The sequence below is a fragment of the Podarcis liolepis genome (assembly GCF_965112155.1).
Source record: "Podarcis liolepis genome assembly, chromosome: 8".
Lineage (NCBI taxonomy): Eukaryota > Metazoa > Chordata > Lepidosauria > Squamata > Lacertidae > Podarcis > Podarcis liolepis.
In genome coordinates, this window is record NC_139560.1 from 48,213,836 (window position 1) to 48,234,009 (window position 20,174).

Consider the following 20,174-nt stretch of genomic DNA (forward strand, 5'->3'; position numbering starts at 1 on the left):
TCTCCATAAACCCACATAATTGTTTATAGTGTGTAAACAGTTTTGTTTCCGTTACGCAATCCTTCCCTTGAAATGCCACAGTACAATATTGCTGGATGTGATGCCCTGGTGCTGTGGCTTGAGGGTGTTTTTGTGTGTTTCTGCCAAATATATTTGCAGTCAGAATCAAGTAAATGAAAAAGATAAGCCTTGTGAGCTTTCCCTCTCTGATTTTGACCGCAAGTGAAATTGATCAATTATGAGGATGTGTGCTGAAGCATAGATTTGGGTGATTGCATAGCCGAAAAAGGCTTCCTTATCGGTAAAGAAACTGACAATTCCTGATGGCTGCTGGGTGCTGGTATATTTTGGTATAGGACCACTGCACTGCACCTAAATGATGTATCTCACTACAAAGATGTGACTTTTAGAAGCATCACTGTGACAAATGGGTTCTATATGATTGGATCACCTTATACACATTAACCTATTTGGAGCACAAAAATGTAGTTTCTCTCAATCCGGAATCATTCATGCTCATCTTCAACATGCTGCTTTCAATCTAGGTTGATTCTAGATCCTGCTGCCCACAAGGGTGAGTATGATTGCTTGATAGGCATTTGAAAAACCTCCCCTTGACTAGGTTATGCACGCCATTTCCTCCCTGCACATGTCCCAGATGAATGAAGAAGCAAGTGGTGATTTCAACCATAGTTTACACCAGGGTTTCCCAAACTTGGGTTCCCAGCTGTTATTGGACTACAACTCCCATCTTCCCTAGCTAGCAGGACCAGTGGCCAGGGATGATGGGAACTGTAGTCCAAAAACAGCTTGAAACCTAAGTTTGGGAAACCCTGGTTTTCACCTACCCACAATGTAACTGGGCAGGTGTGGATACTCTCTCTCCCTCTCTCTCTCATCACTGTGACTTCCTACCTCTGAATCTGTTTTATCGTGCACACACTGTGGGGAAAGGCAGAATCAATCTGCAATGAGCTGTTATTTTCAGAATGAAAGCTCTCTTCAAGGGCAGAAAATATGCCACCGATCTAGATTGTGTGTGGATTATGTAGAAAAAACAAATAACCCAGTTCCATTGATTCCAGAATAAAATGACATGTGTACACAGCCCTGTATCTAACCTCCCAATATTCCATGGAGAGAGACAAATGCAAAATGAAACAAAAGGAGATATATAGCTATCCCATATCAACAGTGAGACCCCTTTTTCAGAGATCAAATAGGCTATCAACAATTTAGCAACTATTGTCAATCTTCAAAACCCCAATAAAATTCTTGATTCAAGTTGAATCCATACTGTATATTTCTGAGATCAGGCTACAATCCAACTTTCAAATATTATAATAAACTCCCATCAATTTAAGAACACAGCGGAATCTCAGGGGTTTTTTGGAAATGGAATCAATATGCTATTTCCCTTTCTCACATCTGAACGTAATATTGATAAACAGCACATAAAAAATGATGCTTCGCTCACCCAATGTGAAGGGCGCCAGTGCTATCAATAAAACCATACCTTGAAAAAAAATCCTTACTTTAGGTTGTTTCCAATGTGTGATCCACTAGTACAAGATCCTTCCACCTAATATCCCCTCACTGCAGCCTCAAAATGTTTTTGACAGATCTCTCCAGCTCTCTAGAAAGGCTTTGAGAGGATGGGGTAGAAGGAGCAGCAAGCAGGAGGGGAGGGGAGGAAGAAATCTGGAACACAAACTGCCTTCTGCTTATCCAATGTTGGACATAATCCTACAAGAGGTAACTTGAGAACAAGATGTGAAAAGTGAAATTATGAACAAGATAACTCATGATAATTTTACCCACTACTGGTCTTTGTAGGACTTAATTTATAACAATATCTACATTTGGAGAACCTTTGGGTGTAAACATTCCCCTTCATTAATTCTGAAGGGAGAACTTTAGTGTAGCTTAATAAGTTTCTTAAAAACACAGATTGTGAAATAAGTATATGGCTTTCTTGCTCCTTCACAACAAATCTGGCCGGCATCTACAAATCCCACAATATAGCAGAAGAAAACTTCAGGGTCAAATGTAAACTGATTCTTTTCATGATATTTTCCAGTTTTGTCTCTTCCCCCTGCCCCTCTTAATTTACCAGCGGGTCTTCCCAGTGTATGTTGCACTGTAAGCAGCATAATTCGCTCCATTTTTACATTAAACCATTTTCAACTCAATTTGCTTTCGTATTATACCTCAAGCCTCTGAATTTCTGGCTAGGGAAAGATTCCACATTCTCTCTATTTTTAATATTCTTCCATGTTATTATTTCCAGCTTTTATGTGTATAATCATACTCAGAAATGGACTTGCTTTTTATAAGAGAAAAAAAAGCTCTGTGATTTTGCATAATTTCCTCCCATTGCCTTTAACTTTTGTCTTTTCTCTCACAAAGGATAAGGATTTGAAAGGCAGACAGTATCCTTGGCTGATGCCTTTTAGTTGGCATTTTGTTTTCAGTAGCTTTCTTTCTTCCAAACATTTTACATTCGCTGCTTGCAGCATCTCTATCCTCCACTCTTCACAGAGGCTCTTCATGATATCTCTGGAGGGTTTTGTCCAATTTTTCAGGGAAAGAATTGAAGGGTCTATCATTAGCAACACTATACACATTTCTTTGTTGAACACTCAGAGGAAAAGCTATGCAGGTTCTAAAGGGCTCAATACCCAGAGCCAGACTTCTGATATACCAGTAGACAACTGGAAGACTAGTCAGTATGAACTACATTCGGGGGGGGGGGGATCTATTTTATAAAAAAAAATGTGGTCAGCAAAATGGAAAAGGGCTCTTCTTTTTCAAAGTGCAGCAATATAGTCAAGCTGATATAAATAATCACTTTGATAACACCACCCCAAAGTAAACTGCTCAGCCAGAATTGCTGACCCTCCTCACGCAGAAATGCTTTTTGTAGGTTTAGTTTCTATTCCAGAATTCATGGATATCACAGTTTACTTGCCCTTCATCAGTTTAGTGAAAACCACTTTTGTATTCTTAAAGCTCCCAATCAATCATTTTAACTAAGGATGAGTTCTGAGCATGTACCTGCGATCTCCAGCACCCAATATGCCATTTTCTCTCTGGCCTCTTTAGTCAACAAGGAGGAGCATAAACCTTCAATTCCATTTATCCAAAAATCCAGTCAACATGTTCAGATCCATGTTCAGTATCCATAACAAGAAAGGAAGAAGTCATGAGTGTATTCATAGCCATACAGCCCAAACCAGAATGGATGAGCATGACAATATCTACAAAGTATAGTGCGAAGTGGCCAAAGGTGATGCTTACATTCCCTGCCAAAACATGCATAGTTGTACCTGTAGCTCAGGATAAGACTTCACGCATCTGATTCAGTGGACCGTAGTCCATGAGCGTTTTTGCAATAATACAGCTTTGAATTTGTGGGGTGCAAGACACCCTAAATTCCTGGGTCCAATAAAAGTTAGAATTAATCAAGGTTTGAGAAGTTAGACTGTGCCAAACACCCAATCTCTGGATTCAGCTTATGTTAAAAATACAAGCCAGGCCAGTCTAGTAAAGCTCGTGGAGTGTAGGTTATTAGGGGAACAAAGCCTGAGAATAGTCATTCATTTAACAAAGGATAGGCAGATGGGCCCTCAGGAGATTCAATGCCAGGCAGCCAAATGGGTGAAGCCCTTCCTTGAGCCTTGGTTTCTAGTTAGTAAGCCAAAAGGCCAGAAGGGTGGGGTTTTTCAGGATGTCGACTTGAGGGAAATCCTTTAAGTCTGTTAGCAGTCACTGGCAGGAGGCAGGTTCACATTACAAAACGGACTGACTGCTTGGAGACAGCAGAAAGGAGTCAAGAGAATTACTGGTTTTTGTTTTTGATCCAATGCCGCCACACCTATGGGAGAAGCAAGAGATCCTCTTGGAGTGTAATGCTTTGAACTCCTCCACAGTACACTCAGGTCATATATGTGTGTAAATAAACCCTATATCATGAAGGCTCCACAGGCTCCACTGTGCCTCATCCCCCCCCTTTATTATAAATATCAATACATTACAAAAACTATATACACTTGACATTACATTACATACATCACATACAAAACATACATCACCTTCATCACCACTTCCACCTACCTACCAACAAAGACACTGACATGCTGTGTTTATTGAGTTCCAACCAGTCTCATTGTGTAATTTTGTCAATCTTTAATCTATGCGCATTTCATATTCCTTATTATGCTTATGCTTTATGATAATTACTTCCTTTTTCACGTCTAACTTTTCTCTTTCTCTCGTCTAACTTCTCTATTTATTAGATTTATTTATACTTCTGTCAGAAGATTTGTGTTTTCTATACAGGTTTTGAGATCATTAAATATTGACCAATCCTTGTCAACTCTTTGTGTGGTGTTTCCTCTTAATCTCCCAGATAATTTTGCGAGCTGCGAGTATTCAATCGTCTTTTTTAACCAGTCAGTTTTCGTGGGAATATAGTTACTTTTCCAATTTTTGGCTATTAGCAACTTTGCTGCAGTGGTTGCAAACATAAATATAGGTCGGGCAGTTTTTGTAATTTCTCGTGGCATAATACCAAGTAAAAAAACCTCAGGTTTTTTTGTTGAATGAAAATTTAAACATTTTTATAATTTCATTATAAATAACCTCCCAGAATTCTTTAATTTTCTTGCACTCCCACCACATGTGGATAAACATGCCTATTCCTTCTTTACACCTCCAACAAGTTTTCGTGTTCTTCTTATATATCTTTGCCAATTTGACCAGGGTTAAATACCAACTATATTGCATTTTTAGTACGTTTTCTCTTAAATTATAACATAGAGTTAATCTAATATCTTTTTTCCATAATCGTTCCCAATCACTCATAAGTATGTTATGCCCAGTGCCCTGTGCCCAGCGAATCATAACTGCTTTGACCTCCTCTTCTTTCACTTCCCAATCAAGAAGGAGGTCGTACATGTTGGATATAAATTTCCCTTTTGCAATTATTAATTTCTCTTCCAGTTTTGATACTTCTTTAGAAAATCCTTTTTGTCTACCCTTACCCAAACATTCATTAATTTGAAAATATTGGAACCAATCCACTGTGCCTCATTTCCAAAGGAAACACAAACCCTGGATAAGCACAGCTGGAACTCCTGAAATCTCATGTTGTGGAGATTTTGATGGCGTTTAACGATACATCTGTTAGTCTTTAAGGTGCCACAAGATTATTGATGTTTTTGTTGCAAGAGCAAAACATGACTATGCCCCACCCCCACCCCCACCCCGGTGATTTTAAGAAGAATGTGCATCAGTTTGAGAGAATATCTCTCTCATAGTAGAAATAATGAAAGTTTGACACGTGTTTACAAGCCACACAGAAAATAAGCACAGCACAGTAAAAGAAAAATGTCCAGAGGAGAATCTGTTGTTGCAGCTGCCGAGAGCAGGTGTCACCGTTCTCTTTAGCTTAAATGTGGAGCTGTGGTAAATTGAAAGGAAAATCAGATCAGGGTAAGCCAAGTCAAGCGGCCAGATTTATTATGCCTCCTTAAATGCGCAGTTTCCTTTTTCTCCTTGGTTCCTACTTACAAATAACACAGGAAGCCTTGCACTGCCTGCTCAATCTGTTGTAGAACAAGTACACTGATATCCTACATATGCTATCAGCAAAGGATGGGCATTTACATTCCTGGTCCTTGCAAAAGTACTACTTTTTCAGAATAGTCAAACTCCATATCAAAAGCATATAGGAAAATCAGAATTTTTCTACAAATGGGATGCTATTTGCATGCCATTACAGATGCCTCCATTTGGGTGGCGGTGATGTGAGTTCAGCAACTGTCCTCATCTTAACAACTTAAGACAGAAAAATCAGCAAAAGCCATTAGACAGTCAGAAAATGCTGCTAATCAGAAAAGCAACCCATCAGTGGAACAAACTGCCTTGGGAGTTTCATCCTTTCTTACATGGTTTCAAGAAAACTAGCATCCATCAGGCATGCCCTAGATGTGGCCAGTGCTATCCTTAGATATTTTCACCTCTGAAACAAACCTCAGAAATCCTTCCTTCCTTCCTTCTTTCCTTCCTCCCTCCCTCTCTCTCTCTCTCTCTCTCTCTCTCTCTCTCTCTCTCTCCCTCTCCCTCCCTCCCTCCCTCCCTCCCTCCCCCCCCCTTTTAAAGAGCAAACTGAGCTGGAGGTTGCAAAATGGTATCACTATGATCTGCCTCCCAAGGCTTCACATCACTTCACTTCTTGGTAAAGCCACTTCTGATGATAGGATATTAGACTGCAAAATCTACCGTCAAGTTCTTGGTATTAGGGGCCTCATGAGCATTCACATAGCTTCTGCTTGAATGCTCATGAACAGGCTCAAGATGAGTAGCTACTGATTCCCCTTCCCCAAGGTCCTGAGGTGTGGGAAGAGGCAGCAAAGGATCTTTTAGGCCTTGCAGTTGCTTTTTCCCACTGTCAATTGGGGCTACCAAAAAAATATTGACTACACACATCCCATTTCCACCAGGAAATTTCCCACCAGGGATTCTGGGAGAAGGGAGATGGAATGGTGATGGAGGTCTCAAACTGAACATTCACAAAAAAGCCTCAACCTTTGTGAACATTTGATTGAGATGCTCAGAAAGGCAGAATCCTTTCAGGGCAAGTGGTGAGATGAGGCCCTTCTGGGATGAAGTTCTGGCATAGTGCAGAATTCCTAGAACCTTTGGCAGAAAAAGAAGGTTACTGTGAATTCTATAGAGTAGGCAAAATATCCAAAGATGAATTAACAGGCTGCAAGGTAAGAAGGAGCTTGCTGGGGCAGAGCACATGGAAACACTATACTAACCAATATGGAGCTCTTACCAGAGTGCTTGCACCACCCTTCCTCTTGCCGCACCCCTCTCCCTCCCAATAAGCAGCAGCTAGCTAGGATAGTGATTCTGCCACACCTGGTAAGCCACTTCTGATTACATCTCTTCCTCCTTTTGACCCCATCCTGATATGCCCTGCTTTGCTATAGCACAATGCTGCACACAATGTTCTCCCCTGCTCTGGAAGCTTCAGCACACATGGAGGCCTTTCTCCCAGCATCTCTCTGACCTGAGGAAGTTGTGTGGCCACTGGAAGAGTCCAGAGCAGGGCCAAACTTGGCCTTCCAGCTATTTTGGGACTACAATTCCCACCATCCCTGACTACTAGTCCTGTTAGCTAGGGATGATGGGAGTTGTAGTCCCAAAACTGCTAGAGGGCCAAGTTTGGCCATGCCTGGTCTAGAGCTACTGAAATAAGCATAGTCCCTTTGACCAGAGCAGCTTCTCCTGGGGCAGGGAAGCAGAGCTAACCACTTGGCTTGAGCTACAGCCCTGTTTAAGGTTCAGTCTGGTGTTATTTGTTGTTGAATTTGTTCCTCTTGAAGCTCTCTGTTCTATGCCAACTCTTTGTATACTAGAATTATCACCTGCAGCAGAACAAAAAGCCAGCAAAATACAATGGAGCAGTCCAATGATTTCCCCTCAGTGAAATTTTGCTCAGACTAAGGCTGTTAACTCAGTTCCAGAATGCTCCTGCAGCTGGTGTTTGAAGCTGTTTACACAGGACATTAGCCACAATCCATATCTATCCTGTAGTTCCTTGAGAAACACTGCTGTTTCACGTGTTTTCCCTCAAATAAGCTTCCATCCAATCTGAAAATATAAGCCATGTTCACTCTGCAGTGAAGTTGAGGTATGTACATTTGAGACAGCTATTGCACGTGTGCAGATGACAGCTTCATGAATAAGAGTTTGGGGCAAGGATTACAGGCACGGGGAAGCCAAACTGGTAATGTGTGTCAGGTGAAGGGATCTTCCCAGTGTATTCAGTAATATGTAAATGCAGCTTGAAATGCATTGAAAACATCTCTGCATTTTGAGCCATTAATGTGTACATAGCCTATGGAACTTAAACTGTGGGAATCATAACAAGATACAGAATATGCTTAGTCTCCTTTAGTCTCCTAACTTCAGAGCTCAGGAGAATGCCCTGAATCCCTTTCGGCTCCCTGTAACAAATTTCCTCTGTGTAGCTCAACCTTCAACAGCCTGGCACCCTCCAGATAATCTGAACAAAAACTTCCGTCAGCCCCAGCTAAAACAACTAAGTTGGGTAGAGCTGATGGGAGCTATAGTCCAGAACACATAAATGGTACAAGGTTAACAAAAGCTGGCACAGACTTACGTGAATGGAGCCTAGCCAAGAATGTTCCATTATCCCATGATTATTATTGTTTGATTTCCAATGTGCCTCTTGGGGAATATGCAAGGTTGCCAGAACAGAGCCTGAAGAGATTATCTACTTCCTTATATGTCCCAAAGCAACACACAGTATAAGGATGTAGGAATGAGCTGACAACCCTGGAAGAAATGAGTCCCCCATCAACATGGAACTACCTTGACCTTTGCAGCATCCAAATGCAATAATCATGAGCAGGAATGTAGGGACTCTGTCGATGTTTGAGGTTCTATTACTTTAGCACTTTGTGAGTAGAGTATATTTCTTTGTGTTGTTTTCTGGTTGGGGAAGGTTAGCTTGTAACCAAACAATTACATCTTTATAGCATCTCCAGTCTGCTTCCTTTTGTGTGCTCTGGGTCTGCGCTGGAGTCATGAGAATCTTATAAAATCTTTCCTTAGCCCCATTAACTTGTGAAAGAGCTACGCTGTGAAACATAATTTGTTACTTTATGAACATTAAGCTGTTCCAGAAACAGATGGAGTCTGGTTCTCTGGGAGAAAAAATAGTGTTGTGATGCTCAACACAATTCTGCTAGGAAGGAAGAAAAACCTTCTGTTTCAGAGCGTTTGCTGTTTAAGCCCCCCTGGTGCATTTAAAGATGCCCCACTGATTGTGCTAATCCCTTTTCCAGAAATACCGCTTCTCGGGCTGCCTGCTCCCCAAGTAAGCATAGTCCTTGGAAAAATTATGAAGAGAATCATTCTTCTGTGTCATGAAGCTGGCAACCTGCGCTGGAGAATGGCACAGAAGCAGCTCCTTCCCCCTCCCTTCCCTTCCTACCTCAGCTACAATGTTTTCTCTTTACAAATGCAAAGGGCAATCGAGTCTCTCAGGAACCACATTGAGCCAAGCAGGAAATCCTGCTGTAGCTGCACTTATAAGGAACTACCTTTGGCTCCCCCATTTAACATGCCCCCAAGAGGCCTTCGAAATATATTTGGGCATTGGTCACACACAAGACACACAGACACACATGGTCAACATAAAAGGATGAGCTGGGGACAGGATTGGTGCATTCCAGTGGTTAGAGCAGGACTTTGGGACAGAATAAGCAAGGGCTCACCCAGATGCAACAGACCTGGTTTGCCACAGTTTGAACAAAGTGAAGCAAGACATCTGAAGAGCCTCCCAGTGACACCAGGATCTAAAATGACCCACCCACACCACTTCTTAGAAAGTGTAAATGTATTTTATTATAATTTCCAAATTGGCCCCTTGCCAGTATTTTGATCTCAAATTATTGGAACTTGCTTTTCCAGTGGCAGTATACCAGAGTTTATCAGATGCAGGTAACAAAAAGCAGAGGAAAATCAAAATCTTTATGCAATGCAGAGGGCTGCCCTTCCAACTCTAAAATTCTATTATCCTAATGGCCTGTTTGAAAGTTTGCTACAACAACTGCTGAAAAGAGAACGATTGACTAGCTGGAGCTTGGTCTGATCCACAAGGCAATTCATTCCTGTCTTTCCTTAATAACAATGTTATTGAAATTTTTAAAGAAAACATCATATGAGTCTTTTGTTCTTGCTCTCCTTTGTAGTTTCAGTCTTTCTGGTTGCAATGAAGCTTCTACACAACAACAAAATCGCTGTGTCTTATCAACACAAGCACTGCAGTGATTACTTTAACAGGATGATGGACAGTGTGTGATGTTTCCGATTATGCTGCATTTTTTTTAAAAAAAGAAAAGTGTGTGTGAGAGAAAAACACAGGAATATTTCAGCCTTATTATGTGCATATAAGCAGCTGAACAAAATAGCTTGCTTGCATGAAAGTCAAACTGTGGCACCATCCGCTCCTTCCTTAGGCAAGCTATTAAAAGGTGAGATGATAGAACAAAACAACAGCTGCAACTGTAATGTCTGCACTGCTGATAGTTCCGCTGGTGTCTGTGCACTATAGTGATAGACACATTAGAAATTCTTAGTAGGGAAGGTATTTCACTTGTCTGACAATATTATTTATTCAGCAAGCAATGAGCGCTGGGAAGCACATTAGTAGTGCCAGGCATACACCTCTACAGAAAGAAAGAAAAAACCTGTCCCTGAACGAAGTCCAAATTCTACAATCAGAATAAATTATGCAAAATGGCAATTACTTGCTTATTTTGCATAATTTATACTGCTTTCAAAGTTCATTTTTAAAAGAGTTTAGTGCATATTGGCAAAAACTAACAGGAGAAAAGGGTATGGAGGTTCTGGAGACCTGGACTTCAAGAGTAGTGATGGAGGAAGAGTGAGCTAAATGATGCACCACAGGGGGTATCATTTAGAGAAAGCCCCATGTTTTGGACCAGGGATGGAGAACTGATGGTCTAAGGTCCAGTTTTGTCCCATCAGTTGTCCAATTTGGTCCATGAGGCCATTTCCCTCACCATGCCCACCTGCTTAAAAAAGAAGCATGAACTGCTTTAAACAACTAAAATGGGTGAACAGGGGCTGCCTCAAAGCCTTTTGCAAAAGCACTCTTTGATACAGCCTCCTCCCTTCACATTTAAATACAAGGGAGCAGTTGCTTCAAACAGTACTTTTGCAGTTCGAAAGCATTTGCAAGTCTCCCTGTGCTTCACTTTTAAATCTCCAAGATTGTCTGATAATGATGTCATGGCTACAAGGATCTGGCTCATGGAGCGAAAAAGATTCCCCACCCGTGTTTTAGACCATGTGGTTTTTTCTCTCTCACACACACACACCTGTAAGCCAAATCCTATGTCCTGCTGTTTTCAGTGGAACTGAGTCTCAGATAAGTGTACATAGGACTGCAGCCTACATGTGTACAGTGGTACCTCGGGTTACATACGCTCCAGGTTACATACGCTTCAGGTTACAGACTCCACTAACCCAGAAATAGTGCTTCAGGTTAAGAACTTTGCTTCAGGATGAGAACAGAAATCGTGCTCCGGCAGCGCGGCAGCAGCAGGAGGCCCCATTAGCTAAAGTGGTGCTTCAGGTTAATATCAGTTTCAGGTTAAGTACGGACCTCCGGAACGAATTAAGTACTTAACTCGAGGTACCACTGTAGTTCTAAGGCAGTATACAGTGTAAACATGTCAAACGCTCTTTCAATGTACTGCTCTTTAATATTTGCTCTTGAAAATCTCCAAGAGCAGGCCTTGAACGGCACTGCAAATCTTCCCCTGCTTCCTCCCCACCCAAGGAAACTTGAAATTCTATCCCTGCTGGAACAATAAACAATGAATTCTCCCCAATTGTTACAAAACAAACACAGCTATGTATAGTGCAGCATTTAATACAAAGCAGAAAAAGAGCGCATTTCCACTTGTGCGCTCTTTTGCATTCATGGAATTCACCTGTCTATTTGAATCCATTGCACAGCCCACACTTGATAGAACTCTATGTGAATACTCCTATGCTCGCATCAGATTTTTTGTTGAGCGAGAGCTGAGGGGGTGGCAAGAGCAGCTCTTTGAATGCTTTAATACAATGTTTGGAGGTGCCCCACTTTTCTTCCCAAACAAAAGCAGATAACCGCTTGGCAACAGCGGAGAACCTGCCGACCTCCAGATGTTGCTGGACTCCAACTTCCACTAGCTCCAGCTAATGTCCAGGAATGATGGGAGCTGAAGTTCAACAAAATCTGCAGGATCACTGGTTTTCCCATTCCTGTCACAGGGATTTGCACCCTTGCAAAAGCTTAACAAATATGCAACCATATGTATTAAGGATTTGATTCACAATGACTAGAAATGTCAGTGCAAGGAACCTTAGGAGCCCTCCAAACTGCTGTTAGTCATAGCTGGATTCCATAGAGACTTCTTATGGTATGCCTTAATCTAGACGTCAGTGGAGTCTTGTTCAGTTTTTTCAGGCTGGTCCCTATAGTCATCAGAATGATGAGAAGATTATTGTGGTGGAAACTAGACACATGTGAAAGTGCTCCTTAAAAAACATTTTGAAAAATATATTGAATCTGCCATAAGCTCATCCTCGCCATCTAGTGTCCCATTTGTATAATGATTTTAAAATGCACTTAAAATGTTATATTTTTAGCTGTATAGCTGAGTCCACAGAGGGTCACAAGAGGAACAAGGGTAGACATTGTGGAACACAGGAAGCTGCTGTATATACAGGGCCAGAGAGGGTTGGATCTAGGGCTTTTCCCCAGCTGGAAGTCACCAGAAGTCAGTTTCAGCACCTCTCAGGTGGGCACCATTGCCAGTATAAGAGAACAAGGGTGAGTTCCAGCACCTCTTTTTCTAGAAAAATAGCACTGGTTGTATCTAAGTCATTGCTGGAATGGAATTACCACTAATTGCCTTTTCTCAGAGAACTGTAAGGATTGCAGCTGAGGATCTATGACAGAGTTTTCACCACACTGCAGTTCCCCATAACTATTATAGGGAAGCCAGGATGACTGGATGCAATAAAATGGATATAAGTTTGTAGTGCATATAAGCCTTTCCTGAATTAGACTGCCTGCCCTTCACAAAATAAACTTGGGGAAACCATCTTTCAGAAGATATATTGGGTCCCCTGTCTGTGTAAACTAGCACAGCCACCTGCAATTCCTGCTGGAGGATTATCATCCTTTTTTCAGATGGTGCCAGCTTTATAGAACATAGAACATAATGAGGGTGTCTTCTTTTGCTACAAGGCTAGTTCACAGAACTGCACAGAGTTCCCTACTACAGCTCCAAAGTGTGTTATTTTTAAGATTTTGATCCAGCTGAGCTCTTTATATTAAAAAAAGAGAAGTTATTATCACTCACCACTGGCCTTTTGCATCCTACGTGCATGCTGTCTCCACTGGAGTGTCACATCTTCCTGAAAACGATCGTGAAAGACCAATTATATGCAAATAAATCTGTGCCTTTAAAAATACTATTAACACACAGCACTGGCCCTTTTCATCCTACCTACACTCTGCCTCCACTGAACTGACACATTTTCCTGAAAGCTGAATTTGAAGGTGGCATATTCACCACTGCTAGAGCATATGCTGCCTTTCAGCTGGTTAGGTCTTGGATTGGCAGAGCTTTGAGATAAGCATTCCAAATATTTCTTCAAGAATCCTCATCCAGGCAGATAAATATGTGCCTGATAAGCTTAAAGTCATGGTCTTTATAGCTAGAACCGTCCACATTTTTCTATAAAGCAAATGCAGGAACCCAAAGCAAATTGTAACATGAGCATTCCAGTAGCCTCATTGTAGGGAATGATTAGAAGCACAATCTTGGAACGTTTTAAAAGTCCTGGTCCCAATGGAAGAAAAAACAAACCGAAAAATACCAAAGGTGAAATTCAGTGTTCTGTTGCAGCTTGCCAGATGGAATAATTCCTCCTGCCCTGTGCTATTCTAGGGGTTCTACATATGTTTAATAGATTATTGTATTTTAATATTCTGTTAGAAGCTGCCCAGAATATTATTATTATTCTCTTGACACACAAACCAAATCAATTTTGTGGATGCAGAGGGCACGGGGGGGGGGGGAGAGAAAGGGGGAAAGCTCCACCACACAAGCAGAAGTCCTTACATAGGGCTTCGGCTGATGGAGTGAGTTAGTTGCATCCTGTCCCAAATGATTGTTGAGGGACATTATCAGTAACCCTGAAGCAGCTCAAGTATAAAGAATGAACCCTCAAAATGGCACTGAACCTCAGATAATGAACACTGTCCAGAGTCAGGCACCGTTTGTTTGAGGAAGCTCAATATGGGGAAATTGAAGCATCACCACAGATATTTTACAATCCTAAAGGGTAGAAGTGGCACTAATTCACTAAAGACTTAGAACATGATCAGCTTCTCACATTAAGCATTAGCATTAGATTCAGCTAGGGCATTTCACAATGAAAAGAGTCAGCATTCCACTCACCTTTGCAAAATAAAGCCTTTTAGCTGAACATCATTTGCTATTAATAACTCCCTCATAACCATGGCTTTGTGCTATAGGAATTGCTAAAAAGATTATGCTGTCAAACTAGTCAACATATTCAGTTAATATTTAAGAGTGCTTGACAGGGAAACAAACTACTGCCTGAACATTGGCTGCATATTATCTCCAGACATGGGCATAATTTGTCAGTAGATCTCACTGTCAGTAGCTTAACAGAGGGGGTATTTGTCCAATTGCCCAGTTTTGCCAAGCACACCAAGCCAGCCATGTTTTATGCAGCTGGTGATGCCATTCTTTGCATCTTTTCTTTTGAAACTGTTTTGGCCCCCCGATGTAGACATTGTCGTTCTCTAGGAATTACAGTATATAGTTGTCATGTATCTGGGTTAATCACCTAGTGCTAGTTCTGGGGAGCAGGGAATTGGTTCAGGCTCCAGAAGGAAATGGCATGGATCCTGGTCTCTGCTTGGATTGCCTGAATGCCTGAGGATTTGCTCATAAATAAGACTTTCCATTCCCTTTTCCACACAGAGGTGATTAGGTATTTTTACCATCAATAGTTAGTGTGAGGAGACAAGAGAGTCAGAATGAGAGTTTTACAGATTGCTCCCTTATTTGTTTCTTGCTTAGCCTGAGGTCCATTATGACCATTTTTATCAGATTAATAACTGTCCATTTTAACTCTTAAAATTCCCCGTCCCTTTCCTAAAATTGAGATTCCATGCCACTTTTCTACTTAGGTACTTCTTATGTTTATTCACCTTCTTCCTATATAGGATTATACCACACATACACACACACTTTCTTATGGCTTCACCTCTTTTTTTTATAAACAGCTGTCTAGTATTTGTGGATTCATTCTTTTCTCACCTCCATGCCCTTTTCTTTTCCAGTCAGCAGCTACATTCTTCTTCATTCCTAATCACCCAGGCACCCCTCTTTTGGCATATCTCCATTCTTTCCTGCTTTCGTTCTTGCTCCCTACCTGCCACCCAGACTGCTTTCACTGACCAGGTGTCAAGATGGCTAGAGAAGTGCTTTTGACTGATGGGGCTCTGTAGTGATTATAGAGTGGAGCTCTGGACCTTGACTTGCACAGAAAGCTGTTTCGTTGTCTTGCTTATGCGTGTTTGTAGCACTGGTTGTTGCTGTCATCCATTTTCCTTTTCTGCACACAGTTCCATTTTGGTGAAACAATTTATCATTTCTGTTTCTATGACATTTTCCTCCCTCCTTTACTTGTGGCCTGGTCTTCAGGGCATTCTGTAATCTTCTTGTGAGGAGTCTCTCTTGCTGAAGACTCATCTACAGGTTCCAGTCAGCAGCCTTTTTCTGGGTTTCAGAGACAGGACATGACGAGTTTTATTTAGCACAGAAGCACCTCTCTCGGCAGAGTTTGCAAGCATAATCTCAGGATATATGAGTACGAGGAAAAGTCATGTAGTTCATCCCTCCATCTGACAAGACAAATAAAGGCTTCTTATGTATTTTTAATACTTTTAAAACCACACAGATATGAAATTGACCTCTTAGCTTCCTTTCCAAAATGATAATAGTAATAATGGTCGTGATGAATTATTCAAACAGATATACTTACGAAACTCTAAGTCACCACATTTATTAGCAATATATTAATATACAAGGGAAGAAAATTGAGTAGACACATCAATTTAAACTAAGCCGCTTAATCTATTTGGGATCTGCAGCTTGAGTCTTTGGGTGCTTCCTACAAAAGCGGAAGTGTGTATTTCCATTGCTCCTTTTCCATCTATGGATATAATCTTGCAGGTGTATGAAGGTAAGGATAGGAGCATCTGGCAGCTCCTATCCACAGCCCACACAGATTGTAAAGAAATTCAAGCTTCATTTGCCTCCAGTTGATTGCTTGTACTCCCCACACTGCTATCATAGTAGATGTTACTGCCAGTGCTACTGTCATATGCTTTGAAATGGTTAGAACTGAGGAGCTGCTCAGTTCTTAGTAAGTGGGTCTTGCCCAAAGCAGAATCAACCTCAGCTGTGGTGCAGACTGAAGGGCCTGGACTTGGGCATAGCAGCCGCTAGAAGATACTGTGATCCCCTCCAGACTACCATTTTATTCTGGGTATGTTCTGCAAGATGTCCTTGGCACAATTAGTGGCAGCTTTATTCTGCTTTAGGATTTCTTCTGTGGTGCTTCCCCAATGCTATCACATTACTGGTGCCCAGAAGGGCTATAGGCAGCAAACCTGGGACAAAAATAAGTCATAATGTCTGTAGCACATGCAACAACCGATTTAGGTGCAGCTGAATGACATGCAAGCTGAATGCAGAAGTGGCCCCCAATAGCCATGTCATGAAAAGGGGCGGAATGGGTCTGGGCAGGGCAGAGCAGAGCAGGGGTGGAGCGGGCTTAAGCGTGATCTGGGACAGAACCCCTGCCCAAAATGATGACTGCCTGTATAACAGTTTACAGGATTTCAGCAGGGAATTATGGAATTTAAACTGATTGGAATGAAGCAGTGTGACTACACCTAAACATTTGCAAGCACAAAAAATAACAAAAGTAGGAAGTCATGTGGCTGCCCCAATACCATTGTTAAAACCAGGAACAGGGGGCGGTTAAACGATTCCTCCAAAATCCCACCACCCCACCACAGCCTCTAAGGCCGGGACAATGACCATTGACACAGGCACCATACGCACACAACAGCAAAGAAGCTCAGAAAAGAAAACCGTAGCAATAAGTGGATACCATGTATTGCACTGTTTCCCCTGACTATCCAATATAGAATCAAATAATCACCAAAATTCAATGGTTTGACCCATTTCCTTGGTTCCAATGGCTAATGTCTCCTCTGGAAGGGGGGGATCCAGGGCTTCCTCTGCCTCCATAATCCCTGATGCATAGAGTCAGGAACACCTCACTGCTCCCCAGAGAGAGGGGAAAAGTTAAGAATGGACCAGACAGATATCCCTTGATAGAGTTTGCTGAAGCCAGGTATTCACAAAGCCCAGAGGGCAAGGATAGGTGTAAATAGTTTTGTTGTTCTCTTGGTGGTGGGTACTTAGAAGGTGTCAGGGAATAGAATCTGATAACAGGGATGAATGATGGACTGATGTTACTGTGCAAGATTCCCTCCTTCTTAGTGACACGTTGGTGATGTATCAATGATGTATCTGGAAATGCATTATGGGAAGGGGGGAAGGTCTTAAAAGTCCATGTAACCCCATGCTTGGGGTTCCTATTCTTCGTGTGTTTGAACCTTGTTGCAACATATAAAGATCAGGTCTACTGACCGCTGTTTGCTTCTTTAACTTGGCTGGAGATTCCTTCTTGTTGACCAGGAGAGACCTGCGGGGAGTGGCACCCCGACAAGCTGGGCAGCAGAGTAAACCTTCACCCAGAATTTTTCCATAACACCATCCTGAGTGCAAATTATCATTAGCCACAAACATCTACATCTACATCTATCCTGCCATTCCTTATGAAATTGCAAGTTTAGATATGCTTCTCCCCAAACCAGCTTCAGTTTGAATTCATAAAAAGAACAACTTAGCCGAGTTTTGATCTGGCAATGTGTATATAGCCTCACTCCCTCCAAAGTGTGCTTAGAAGTGCAGCTCAGCACACCAGACAAAGTGTGGGAGAAGATACAATGAAAGCCATGATACACAGCAGTGAATTGATTTGACCAAGGCTGCATAGAGTAGGTCAGGACCCAGTGTTAGTACCCGGGAACAAAGTGCCCTGACTGCTATCTTGTTTATTAGACCACACTGCTCTCCTTGGGGGAGAAACTTTATTACAACTACTAAACAGTTGTCAGCCTTTAGGGGACAAATGGAATACCACCAACCAAATAAAAATAAACTTTTTTTTTAACGTCAAAGGAATCAGTTAAAATGAACAGAGCTTTGTGTCCTGCAGCCTAGGATGCATTGTACACAGCAGTTAGAGGAGGATGAAAGTGTCCTGTAAATGGAGGCTGGTGAAATGTAAGTGAAAGATGAGATTGGCAAACTCTGGAGACAAGAGCTCCAGCCATTTGTATCCTCCCAAAGCTAAAACGGGGGAAATGACAGAGTCTGGAATAAAGAGAAATCATAACTGCTTTTAACTGGGCCATTTCTTCTCCTTGTCAGGATTATTGACTCCATTATTGTCAAACTGAAAATGTGTTTCATCCCTTTGGTTGGAAGTCTCTCTCCCCCCCACTCTAATTCACAGAGGGGGTCAGGAAAACCTAGTGTCATTTTTAAAGCGAATTGGTTTCTTACTTCAAGTACTCATAATATCCTCTGATATATAGTGTACATAAACAATTTAAAATTTGTGGCGGCGTTTTCCTGTAATGGGAAACAAGACCTTAATTTAAGATCTATCCGGAAACATTATTACATCCACAGGATATCACAGTGCTTGTAAAATTATCAAGAAGCAGTAAAAGTTTCATTTCAGCTACAATCTCAGCCCTCTCTGCTGTATATAATTGCCAGAGAAGCAAAACTTGGCATTACAATAACACCATCATAATGATGGATGGCCTGCATTAATTGGCATTAAAGTGTATTTATGTTGAAGTGACTGAAGTTTAAAACTTTAATTGATTAGCAGCACTCGGGTGATGTTAGCTAGTGAATCCTATCAGCAACAACCTGACATATAAGCTTATCTTTACTGTCAGCAGTGAAGCCATATAAAAAGGGTAACTTGCAATGTAATGCATTCAGGGTACAAAAGTGACCTTAGATTTATGACACAGAGAACTGCAAAGCAATCTGCCCTACTAGCTTCATGGCCTGAATTACAGATTTTCCATTTAGCTGGACAACATGAATCTGCTTTTACAATTATGCCCGCAATTACAGCATCCCTGAATGTGCATTGCATCATAATGCCGTTGTTTACTTTGTCATGTGCCCTTTCGTTAGCAGCAACAGCATCTTGGCTAGCCCTAAGCAAGCTGCAGCTAGACTGTCTCATTATTTCTTAGGTAGCTGAGCTGGAGTTGCACATTGTTGACATTCCTGAAGGAACAGATAGGTAGCCGTGTTGGTCTGCCATAGTCAAAATAAAAAAATTCCTTCCAGTAGCACCTTAAAGACCAACTAAGTTAGTTCTTGGTATGAGCTTTCGTGTGCATGCACACTTCTTCAGATACCTGAAGATTCCTAAAGGAAGTTAGCTAAGTTGTTCTTGTGGCAGTGGAGAAGAAAAGAGACATTCTGACCTTGATTCCATGCACACTTACTTGAGAGTTGTTGTTGTTTAGTCATTTAGTCATGTCCGACTTTTTGTGACCCCATGGACCAGAGCACACCAGGCACTTCTGTCTTCCACTGCCTCCCGCAGTTTGGTCAAACTTATGTTAGTAGCTTCGAGAACACTGTCCAACCATCTCATCCTCTGTCATCCCCGTCTCCTTGTGCCCTCCATCTTTCCCAACATCAGGGTCTTTTCCAGGGAGTCTTCTCTTCTCATGAGGTAGCCAAAGTATTGGAGCCTCAGCTTCAGGATCTGTCCTTCCAGTGAGCACTCAGGGCTGATTTCCTTCAGAATGGATAGGTTTGATCTTCTTGCAGTCCATGGGACTCTCAAGAGTCTCCTCCAGCACCATAATTGAGAGTAGTCTCCACTAAAGCCTGTGGGCCTTACCTCCAGGGGATAATGCAAAAGATACTGAGGACAACTGTGACAAAGTGAACACTACTACTTCTGAAACAGATTTATTACCATGTCTGGGGTTGGGGGATGTGTTCTGCACAATTTGTGAACAGGAGTACAAGTATCATTTTTGCCTTAGGGATACCAGTGCAGGAGCAGCTGCATGTACTGACTTCTCAATTCATGTCTTCTAGGGCTGAAAACATTCACCATACAATACAGGGATCCCCCCGTGCCCCCCGGATGCTGCTTCTCACTTGATTTCTCTCCATGTAATAGTTGGAGCTGTGCCTCCTCACATTATGGTGTGCTGCCAAGCAGGCTCAAATGTGGAGGAAAAGTAAGAAGCAGGGCTGATGGGGACTAACCCAGGGCTCAGCCCAGCATTTTACTGTGTGTGCAGTTTTCTCTCTCTCCGA

General features: G+C 41.9%; 1 long non-coding RNA gene across 2 annotated transcripts; it reads right to left on the reverse strand.

Moving 5' to 3' along the window:
* Positions 1–2,712: 2,712 nt before the first annotated feature.
* LOC310714029 lies at positions 2,713–19,425 on the reverse strand. Of its 2 annotated transcripts, none has more exons than XR_014529533.1 (4): positions 19,343–19,425; positions 15,094–15,565; positions 12,984–13,038; positions 2,713–3,877 (listed from the first exon to the last, which is right to left on the reverse strand). It is a non-coding gene; the product is annotated as an uncharacterized lncRNA (long non-coding RNA). The 2 variants fall into 2 exon arrangements; XR_014529534.1 differs by having other exon boundaries at positions 14,979–15,565.
* Positions 19,426–20,174: the final 749 nt, after the last annotated feature.